This window comes from Mandrillus leucophaeus, unplaced genomic scaffold (genome assembly GCF_000951045.1).
Source record: "Mandrillus leucophaeus isolate KB7577 unplaced genomic scaffold, Mleu.le_1.0 Scaffold58, whole genome shotgun sequence".
Taxonomy (NCBI): Eukaryota; Metazoa; Chordata; class Mammalia; order Primates; family Cercopithecidae; genus Mandrillus; species Mandrillus leucophaeus.
In genome coordinates this window covers 1,300,413-1,311,881 of record NW_012106252.1, presented here as the reverse complement: position 1 = coordinate 1,311,881, position 11,469 = coordinate 1,300,413, and the positions used below count along the sequence as shown (strand labels likewise).

Genomic DNA, 11,469 nt, shown 5'->3' with positions numbered 1-11,469 from the left:
CCCTGCCGCCGCACGCGCCGCAGCAGGAGCCACTGAGGCTAGACCGCAAGCAGCGCGGTGCCGGGGTTCATTCGGTCCGCGCATGTATCCGGGGTTCCTCGAGGGGCTCACAGCCGTAAGAGACAGACAGGTAGAGCGCCGTGGAGGCTGCAAAGTGCTCTGAGAGTTTAGAAGCAAGTGCTTTGGGATCACCAAGGAGCGGGCGATCAGCTGAAGGTCTGCAGGGAGGGTCAATTAGGGTTCGCAGCATTCTGGGTAAGTGAACTATTACTAGGGGAAGGGCACTCCAGGCCGTGGGATGGCAGAGCAAAGATCTCCTCTGGAAGTTGACAGGTCGCTGCAGGTTCATGAAGAATTGGGGTGGGTGGGGGCAGTGCCTGATGCTGGATGGCTCTAGGGGAATGCTGGGGATTTGGACCTTCCCACCTGATGGGGAGCCTCCTTCGGAGGAGTTGGAACTGGGAAGCTCATTGTTTTAGCCTAGTGAGTTATTTGCAGTGGGGTTGACAGAGTGGGGAAGAGGGAGGGAGGTTGGAGTGACCTTTTTCTAGAACTCTGATACACAGCCGACCCTCATCCCTGTCTGCGTTACCCTGAGAGGTGAATTGAGGAGGTTCCCTGCAGGAGGAATGTGCTGTTGTGGCACCCCAACCCTCCCAGACGTGGAGGTGTGGAGTCCAGAGGCCTGGGATGGAGCTCCAGTTATATTTAACTCTGAGGCCTTGGACAGGACACTTAGCTATGAGCCTGTTTCCTCATCTGTAAAGCGGGAATTACAACCCGGGGAGGAGGCTAGGACAGGACAGAAATGGGTCTGAAGACCAAATGCGGTGCTGGGTGTGGAGGCCATTCAGAGAGGGGGCTGGACTGCTGCTGTGGGTCAAGGGAATGTCAAAAGAATGACCCAGTCTCCCTTCCAGACAGCACCAAGTCACCCAGAAATGCCTTCCAGTCCCCTCACAATTGGGTACACTGCTCTTCTGCAAAAGGCCTAGGGTGCATGTTGATTTGAGGTCCCAGCCCTACCAGTGGCTGCTGGGAACTCCTCCGCCCCAGCATCCTCCATGCAGCACTGCTCTGTGCCACCCACCGTCTGCCTCTGACATTCACTGTGAACCCCAGCCCCAGGGCTGCTGGGATGGTGCGCGAGTCACATGCACACACACGTGTGGCCGCCTGACTCCTGGCTACACTCAAATGAAGGGAGCCACAGCCCCCACAGCTGCCCCCGAATGGCACCACACAGCCCTCAGGTCCAGAATTCTGCACCCTAAAAGGGTCAGGTTGGGGGCAGGTCTTCTTGGATAGCATTTTGCTGCAGAACAGCCACCTAAGTGTCTTGGAGCAGCCATGGCTCATTAGCCAACTGCCTCAAGAGGGTGGGGTGTGGTCAGAGGTATGAGCAAGCCAGACCGAGTACAGGAGAAGAGGCTGCCCCCAAAGGTCCAACCGAGGCTGGGGCAGGGCACAGAGCAGAAATCTTATGAAATAACATCACCCTGGCTGCCACCAAGGGACAAGATCTGGGAAAGCCACATCCTGCTATTTTGCCATAATGGGAAAAGACAGACAGACACACACACACACACGAGCACAGAGACACACAACCTGAGGCCCATATCACCCATGGATAGTGGCAGGTATAGACATCAAGGCACATACATACATACTTCCCCCCACAGTTAGACCATGTATTCCATCTACACATGAGATGCATATACATATGGAAGTGGTACTGATGCCAAGATACACAGATACTCATGCTGGCCGGGAGGCAAAGGCAGGCACACTGGCCACACAAGAGCATGCATGCATACACAGATGGGCACAAGCAACAAAGACATACCTGTGTATACATATACCCAGAGAGACAGATGCACATGAATGTGCAGACCCCTACAAATGCAGATATAGACCAAGGACAGCAATGGGCACACAGCGGCACACACCTTCACAAAGATAGATGCATGTACACAAAGAGCCATATGCAGATGCAGAGACTGGTGTGCACACACACTCCCCTTACAAAATTAAATGCATCGGACTTAAAAGAGCATATCTCCAAACAGAGTCTCTCTCCCACTCCTTCTCCCACCCCCATACCCCCAAGTCACAGGGCAGATGATAGGGTCCTCCCAGAGGCACATGCCTGCACACAACACATCTCAAATAATGACACTGCCATTTCTATCATGGATAAAACCCAAACTCTGCGAAGAATATGGGAGTCCAGGGAGAGAGAGCCAAAGTGGGGAGTGAGAGGTTGAGCCAAGACATACTGCATGCCCACTCCCACCGTGGCCAGGGGCTTCCTCCCCACATTCTCCAGAGTCCCCGAGCCACTTCTGGGTCATCTAGCACTCAGGATGTGCAGACTCCCCTAAGCTGGAGGAAGACTCCAAAGCCCAGCCACAACAGAAACTCTGTCCCCAGTCCCACTGTCTCCAGGCCTTTTCCCCCAATGAAAGGGTTCCCCCAAACAGCCTTTGATGGGTGATGGCTGTCTCCCTCAAAAAAGGCCAGGCAACCCTCTGTGTGGAGAGGTGAGCTGGCAGACCATGGATAAAGACGGGGAGGGGGGCATTGGTGTGGACCCCAGTGCAGTGGCCGGATCTCAGGGAGGAGGCACCCTGATTTCCATCTCCCTCTGTCTGCTTCTCTCTCTTTCTCTGCTGCAGTAACAGCTCCCGCTTCACTCCCCTCGGACGTCTCCTGCTCCCCTGGCCCCTCAGAGGCAGTTAAAGGTGAGGTCTGATACACGGAACCTTTGACACGGGCTCCTGAACAGGCATCTGCCCAGATGTCCAGCACCCCTGTTTCCTGCAGGGTGGACCTCCAGCTCCCCACCATTCCTGCCCCTCCTTTCACCTTTGTTCTCGGCCACAGTGGGGGCTTCCCTGCCCAGCCCTGAACCTGGGAAAAGGGTTGAGAGTAACTGGCTACTGGTGTCTCTGACAGACAACTTTTGGGGGCCAACTATAGCCGGAAAAGATTGGGCTGGGGAGAGGGGAGAGGACCACCCTCACCTAAACCCTCTCCCCACTTCCCAGCCCAGGTGTCCTCAGCACTCACCCAAGAGCATTCTCTGCCTTTGGAGACACCGCGGAGCGCAGAACGAGGAGCAAATGAAACCCAGCCAGAGTGACAGAGGGAAGGGGGGGATATGAGGGACAGGAGGGGAGGGCGCGAGGGAGGGACTCCTGGTTCTGCCTGGAAAGCAGCGTCGTTCCAGGGCCCTGTCTGTCTTTGCCAGGAAGGAGCTGCCCATTCTCTGGTTTCCCCCATCCCAACCGCAGGTAGAAAGAACACGGCATGCTTATCCCCCCGGGGGAGAAGTATGGGGGCAAATGTGCAGACCAAGAACTGGGGGAGGGTATCAGGGAGCATCCCTCAGCCCCCACTCCCGGAGGATTCCCTTGCCTGGGGCCTCTTACACTGAAGCAAAGGGTTGGAAGGGCTGACTTTGTCCAAGGGACCTCCAGGGAAGGAGGAGCTACTGGCCCTGCTCTGCCTGCTGGATGGCTCTTGCCGTCCTCTTGCCTCAGGATTTGCTTCAGGAGCCCATTCTCCTGCCCAACCTCACTCATCCTCTCCTCACCATCCCCTTATGTTTAACTGCTGTTGCTGAAGAGGAAACTGAGCTTGAGAGAGGTGTTGCCACTTTATCAAAGAGCACTGGCCATGTGGGGGTTGGGGAACGGGGATCCAGGTGTCTTGCCACTGTTAGTCTACCACCTGGACCCCTGGATCTGTTACCTGGGCAATGCCAGGAAGGAGAGGAGGGAGTTCATCTGATCCACTGGAACTTCTTTTTTTTTGAAACAGAATTTCGCTCTGTCATCCAGGCTGGAGTGCAGTGGCAAGATCTAGGCTCACTGTAACCTCTGCCTCCCGGGTTCAAGTGATTCTCCTGCCTCAACCTCTAGAGTAGCTGGGATTACAGGTGCCCGCCACCATGCCCAGCTAATTTTTGTATTTTTAGTAGAGAGGAGGTTGCACCATGTTGGCTAGGGCGATCTCGAACTCCTGACCTCAAATGATCCACCTGCCTTGGCCTCCCAAAATGTTAGGATTACAGATGTGAGCCACAGCACCCGGCCTGATCCACTAGAACTCCTGACACCCCTCCCCTGCCCACCCCAAATCCCCCAGCCCCGTCCTTCTCCCCTCCATTCACTCCTTCCTCTCCCTCTTCTTCCTAAAAGCTGGCTCTTTACTGACCTGAGCACCTGGTGGCTGGGAGGGGGTGGAGTGGGGGAAGGAGGCAGCCAGCCCACAGCTGGATCCAGTCCTGCATTCCAAACCCAGGTTCCAATGCTAGCCCCCCACCCCCTCAGCATCCTGTCTCCACCAGACAATAACCTGTAATCTCTGGAGCAGCCAACACTCGAACCACAAAGAAGATCTGGGAGGGGTTGGCTGCAGCAGCTCCTGAAAACAGGTTTGTTAGGAAGGGGCTCTGCGGGGAGGAGTTGTTTGTGTGGGGAGAGGAAGGAAACTCAAACCCAGAGCTAATTAACCCACCCAGAGACAGACAGAATCTTTGTCTTCTTCCAGGGCAGGGATCTGAGCTAAGCCCCCTAATTCTCTAACCAGACAGCCTTGCTTTTCCTGGTGGTCCTGGGGGAGGGGGATACCAATGGTCAGGATCACACCTGGGGGAGGGGGATATGATGACATTCAGGAAGAGTGTGGGGCACTTCTGTCACCTGCCACCAAGCGAGAATAGCAGCAGGAGGCAGAGGCAGGTCAGACTGCAAGAAGAACTTCTCAGTGGCCTTGGGGGAGCACCGTTTCTTTGCAGCACGCACCCAAAGGCCTCAGTATGTGTGTGGGAGGCCGTGACTGGGGAGGAAACGGCAACCCAGGGAGATACTGAAGGATGGGGGACAGGCTGGAGGGCTTCCGGGGCCTCCTGATGGGACTGAAATTAATCCATCTGCAGGGAGTAGGGGTGAGAAGCTCATCAAGCCAGTGACTCAGGCATGACTTGAGCTCAAGGTCTTTGATCTCTGGGGCCCAGGATGCAGCCAGAGGCTTCTGTAGTCAAAGACTTGGAAAGTGGATGGAGGGACCGATTCGAACAGGAGCTAGGGGAGGTCTGAGGGCGCAGAGTAGGGGAGCCTAGCTTTGGCCTGCCACTCTGACCACTACCCCTCTCCCGCTGGAAGGCACAGGGACATGTGTTATAGCTGCAGCCATCTTGGCCCTGAAATCCATTATAGTCTGACTCGATCTCTGCTTTCCTGCCCCCCATACTGTCTACCGTGCAATCCCTGACTAAGGTTCTTCTGGCCATTTCAGCAAGCCAGAGCTTAAGTCATTTCAGAAATGCTCTCCTGTCCCCTCCTGTGTCATGTTGCAATGGATGCCATGGAGCAGGCCCACTCTGACTTGGATGACTGGGTTCTTTCTACCAAGAGACAAGGGAGGGGCTGGTTGGCTTTAGTAAGCTACTCTCCCCGTCCCTAGCCAGATGGCTGGCGCCTTCCCATTCTTAAGTTGAGCACACCAAGGGACAGGGCACAGGAGTGGCCATAGGTCCCGAGCATTTGTGGAATCATCTGCTGGGACAGCCTGCCCTCTGGGTCATACTCCTCCCCGCTCTCAAACATGGCTCAGTTGCTCCTAATATATTCTGTTCTCCTCAGCAGGGCATCAGATAAGAGTGTGAGATAGAATTTAGAGTCAGAAACCTGGGGCTGGGTGCAGTAGCTCACGCCTGTAATCCCAGCACTTTGGGAGGCTGAGGCGGGAGGATTGCTTGGGGCCAAGAGTTTGAGACCAGCCTGGGCAACATAGCGAGACCTTGTGATATGGTTTGGCTGTGTCCCCATCCAAATCTCATCCTAAATTGTAGCTCCCATAATTCCTTCGTGTTGTGGGAGGGATCCAGTGGGAGATGATTGAATAATGGGGTCAGTTTCCCCCATACCGTTCTCGTGGTACTGAGTAAGTCTCATGAGATCTGATGGGTTAATGAGGGGAAACCCCTTTCACTTGGCTGTCATTCTTCTCTTGTCTGCCACCATGTGATACGTGCCTTTCACCCTCCATCATGACTGTGAGGCCTCCCCAGCCATGTGGAACTGTGAGTCCATTAAAACCCTTTCTTTTGTAAACGGTCCAGTCTCTGGTATGTCTTTATCAGCAGCGTGAAAATGGACTAATACACCCTGTCTCTACAAAAATTTTTAAAAATAACAAAAAATTTAGCCAGGCATGGTGGTGCATGCCTGTAGTCCCAGCTACTTAGAAGGCGGAGGGAGGACTGCTTGAGCCCAGGAGGTGGAGGATGCAGTGAGCTACGATTGTGCCAGGCACTCCAGCCTGAGCAACAGAACAAGACGTCTCAATAAACAAAACAAAACAAAATAGAGTCTGAAACCTAAGACCCAAACCCAACTGTGTGGCCTTGGGTGTTACCTAATCTCCCTGAACCCCACTCTCCCAGTTTATAAAGTGAGACTGAATGTCGTCATCTGTGCCTAGGGTGGCTGGGTGAGGAGGGAATGCCATGCTGCGGGTGCAAGTGCTTTGTTCAGCTCCTAAGCAGATCCTCTGTGTGGGGCTGGGGTTAGTTCGTTGCTTCTTGCCCAGCTGTCCCCCGATGCCCTGTGCCGGCTCAACATCTGTATCAGAGGTTAGTGCGAGGGGACAGCAAACCTCTGTCTCTTTGCAGATGTCAGATAATCACTTAAAGTTATTTAGGGGTGTGTGTCTGTGTGTGATGGTCCTTAGGGTCATGGAGTTCAGCCTTCTTCTGGGGAAGGTCCCTGTACCACACCTCCATTGGGAGGAGAGGCAAGGGGGGTGAAAGAAGGCTCAAGATGCATTCCTGAAGAATGAAAGAGGCCAGGCACAGTGGCTCAGGCCTGTAATCCCAGCACTTTGGGAGGCCGAGGCAGGCGGATCACCTGAGGTTGGGAGTTTGAGACCAGCCTGGCTAATATAGTGAAACTCCGTCTCTACTAAAAACACAATATTAGCCAGGTATGGTGGCAGGTGCCTGTAATCCCAGCTACTAGAGAGGCTGAGGCAGGAGAATTGCTTGAACCTGGGAAGTGGAGGTTGCAATGAGCTGGGATCCCACCACTGCACTCCAGCCTGGGCGACAGAGTGAGACTCAGTCTCAAAAAAAAAAAAAAGAAGAATGAAAGGGCCTCTTGGGTAGGAGACAGATGGGGGGTGGGCAGGGTAAGTCAGGGCAGTGCTTGGAGGAGGGAGATGAAGTGTGGGTTCCTGCTGCTTCCTCCTCCTGTGCCCCTCCAAGGTATTCAGGGCTCACTCAGAGCTGGGAGTGAGAATTCCAGGAGCCAGATGCTGCTGAAGAAGGAGGCCTCTGACTGAGACCTTGGCGAGGAGGCTCAGAGAACCACCCCCAGGCTCCCTCCCACAGATGGCCTCGGGGGATGTGAGCAGGAGAGGGTCCCTGCCTTACTGCCTGTGACTGCCTGTCACTGTGGAAGCCTCCAGCCCTGCAGGCCCCTAATCAAAGTGACAGCTCCCACGGAAAAGTGCCCCTCCTGGCTGCCACAGGCCTGAGACCTCGTGTCTCAATCTGGCGTGGCGCCCCGGACACTGAGTGCCTAGGACCAAGGCAGCACATTCAACGCTGCCCACACTTAGCCTCGGCCTCCCTGGAATGGCTGTGGCTCTCTGCATTTTCCCCAGGGAGCCTCCGCCCGGGAGCTCCACCCTGAGGACTCTGCTCTGTGGAGAGGGGCACACCGGCCTAGTCCCCACCTGGGCAGAGCTGGAAGAGGCATCCAGGGCAGCTGAGGGTCCCAACATGCTTCCCCTCACCCTGCCCCCTACCTCAGGGGCAGTTGCTGGCATCTTTTTTTTATTCTTTTTTGTGATGGAGTCTCTATCACCCAGGCTAGAGTGCAGTGGCATGATCTCAGCTCACTGCAATGTCTGCCTCCCAGGTTCAAGTGATTCTCTTGCTTCAGCCTCCCGAATAGCTGGGACTACAGGTGCCCCACAACCACGCCTGGCTAATTTTTGTATTTTTAGTAGAGATGGGGTTTCCCCATGTTGGCCATGGGCTTGCAGGCCTCAGTGCCTTTGCTCCAGCTGCTTCCCTGCCTGGGATCCTCTCTTTGTCTCCAGTAGCCACCATCAATGTCACTGCCTGTGTCAATTTACCTCTCCCTCCTCTGACTTCTTTTTTTTTTTTTTTTTAGACAGGGTCTCCCTCTGTTGCCCAGGCTGGAGTGCAATGGTGCGATCTCAGCTCACTGCAACCTCCACCTCCTGGGCTCAAGCAATTCTTGTGCCTCAGCCTCCTGAATAGCGGGGACTACAAGTACCCACCATCACAGCAGGCTAATATTTTGTTTTTTTTAGTAGATGAGGTTTTGCCATGTTGCCCAGGTTGTTCTCGAACACCTGAACTCAGGCAATCTGCCCACTTTGGGCTCCCAAAGTGTTGGGATTACAGGCATGAGCCACTGCACCTGGACCCTCCTCTGACTTACTGACGCACCCTGAATCCACCTCTAGGAAGCCTGTTATTATTCTGGAACAAACTCATCTGCATGTGTAGTTATTTAGATAGCTTTTCCCTGACAGGAAGATATGATGTCTTTTAAAAATGTGAGTCTCCCAAAAGCAGATTACACCTAGTAGGTGGTCAATAAACATTTGGTGAATTAATGAGTTACTTTTTTTTTTCTTTTTTTTTTTTTGAGACAGGGTCTTGCTCTGTTGCCCAGGCTGGAGTGCAGTGCCACAATCTCGGCTCACTGCAACCTCCACCTCTTGGGTTCAAGTGATTCGTCTGCCTCAGCCTCCCAAGTAGCTGGGACTACAGGTGTGTGCCACCATACCCGGCTAATTTTTGTATTTTTAGTAGAAATGGGGTTTTGCCATGTTGGCCAGGCTGGTCTCAAACTCCTGGCCTTAAGTAATCCACTTGCCTCAGCCCCTCAAAGTGCTAGGATTAGAGGGATGAGCCACCATGACCAGCCAATGAGTGACTTTCGAATCCAGACAGACACATAAGCTCCAGAAACACCCATCAGTCAGATACTCTCTTGCTCAGAGTCATGCCTTTGGTGTCCAGCCTGAAATGCTTGGGTGGGGAGAAGCTGGTCCCAGTCACCAGAGCATCCTGGCTTTGCTTATGCCATGACCTCTGCCTGTAATACCCCTACTCCCGTCATCCATGTTCGGAGGCTCAGCCTCCTCTTCCTTCACGAGACTTTCCTGGTGTCCCCAGGGACTGCAGTTTTGCCTTTGTGCCCTGAGGGTATGTCCCACGTGGCAACCACAACCCTCATCTCTTTTCACCTCTGTCTCCATCCAAAAGACCCACTCAATCTTGGGGAGGGTGGTAAGCAGAGAGATTGGATCTTACTTGTCTCCGGCCTACAGGAGTGTGTGTGTGTGGAGCGAGAGACACAGTGGGTGCCCCATGAATATCACCAAAAGAGAAGACAGCCCTCAAGAGGGTGTCTGAGGTCAAAGTGTAGCCTCCAGCAAACCTGTCAACCTGGGCTGCAAGGTAGGTTTCTGTTGGCCTCCCCCAGGAGCCAGGGGTAAGTTCCCACCTTTCCCACCTCCCTACACTGGGCCTGGATGTGAATCTGTTTGCTCTGCCAACAGCAGCCTGGCCGGTTCTTACTTTCCCTATGGCCCCTGTGCACCTGTCAGCTAGAATCACCCTCATGGAGGCATTCACCCATTTCCCCCAGAAATCTGCCTTGCAGCCAGCTGCCCCTTCCAAGCTCATAGCCAAACCTCTGCAAAGTCACCCCAGCTAGGGAGAAGCAGAAATCCTGGCAGGGAATCCAAAGGAAGAGGGGCCTCCCCCTTGTCCCTGGGTTGGAGTGCTGTGTACCTTGCTGACCTTGGCCTTCAGAGACCACAGACCTGAGCTGGAGCCTGGGACCCCCACCCCGCAGATGAGGCCCTTGTCTGAAAGCCTGTGGCTACCAGGAGGCTCCAGGCTGGAGAAGGGCTGCTTAGGGGTCCTGATCCCTAAAGATCCCACAGGGAGAATCCCCAGAAACAAAGACCCAAGAGGCGGCCTAAGGACCCACAGACTCCGAGAGGTCCCACAGAAGGGCTGTCCAGATGCAGAATAAAACTTGCTGGCATCAGGGGGGCTTCAGACCCTAAGACCTCATTGAGGGCACCCCAGACGCAAAGACCCCCATGAAGGGAGGCCACAGACCCAGAGCCCCTCAGAGGGGCCCAGACAGAGATCCTCCCCAAACCAAATTTGTGGGAGCAGCGCTCCTCCACACTGACCTGGCCCTGAGGGGCTCTTCCCCAAGCTGAGCTGCCGAAGCCGCCTCTGGTGGGCCCGCCCCCCACAGTGCACCTGGGCCTGGGCCGCCGAGTTCAGCTGGATGTTGCAGACATCACAGAGCGTGTACGATGGCCGCTTTCTTTCTCGCTTGGGCTTAGGTGGTTCTGGGGGCCGAGGGGGGCACTCAGCAGCTCCAGATACGGGGGGCTCCTTCTCAGCCGGTGGGGGTGGGCTCAGTGGCCGCTTCATACCTGAGTGGATAGAGAGGGAGACGAATGAACACCAAATGGTTGTGAATACTTGGAGCAGGAGGGGCTCAAGACCGGGAGATGCAGAGCTCTGTATCCTCTGTATCCCTCTGAAATGCCCCAGCCCAAGGATGGTGGAAGGTTGCATAATGGAGTCTATTTCAAGCAAAGCAGCATTAAAACTTGGGACTCTTGGAGGTGGCTCACGCCTGTAATCCCAGCACTTTGGGAGGCTGAGGTGGGTGGATCAGCTGAGGTCAGGAGTTCGAGACCAGCCTGACCAACATGGTGAAACCCGTCTCTACTAAAAGTACATAATTAGCTGGGCGTGTTGGTACATGCCTGTAGTCCCAGCTACTCAGGAGGCTTATGCAGGAGAATCATTTGAACCCCGGAGGTGGAGGTTGCAGTGAGCCAAGATCGGGCGTCATTGCACTCCAGCCTGCACAACAAGAGCGAAACTCCAGTTCAGAACCAAACAACAACAACAACAACAACAAAAACTTGGGACTTTCTGGAAGGGTGTCCAACATGTCTACACACGGGGAGGCCAAGACACCTGGGGATTCAGAACATAGCTGCAGAACGTAGCTCAGAGAGGGGGACTGGGGTCTTGAAGGGAAGGTGGGCACTGAGGGAGAGGCAGCGGCAAGGCCAGCTGAGTCACATTTGAGGAAACGAGAGTCCTGTTCTCAGCTCCACAGCAAGCGCTGGCAATCCTGTGACAGCCAGGCATGTGGTGCTTACTGGAGACGCAGCAACCACCAGCCAAAAACACAACCTTCCTTTGCCCTGCACCCAGCAGGGTGACATTCACAAATGGTGACAGTGTGTGAAGCCATCCCAACCCCTGCTCCACGTGGCTCCAGATGCCCCCTGCTGTCTTGGCTACTGAGGCCAAGGCAACAGTTGGTGGTTTCGGTAGAGACCTGAGCTCTGCTGCCTCGGTCTGCTAAACAC

At 54.6% G+C, this 11,469-nt stretch overlaps 1 protein-coding gene across 1 annotated transcript in view; it reads right to left on the bottom strand.

The window, feature by feature from the left end:
- The window catches only part of LOC105552965 (zinc finger protein 385C), a 43,066-nt gene extending 32,557 nt beyond the window's left edge, over positions 1–10,509 (bottom strand). The window contains exon 1 of the mRNA XM_011998827.1: positions 10,261–10,509. The gene's annotated coding sequence lies outside the window, so the exon portion shown is untranslated. The remainder of the gene's footprint in view (positions 1–10,260) is intronic.
- Between the last annotated feature and the right edge of the window lie 960 nt (positions 10,510–11,469).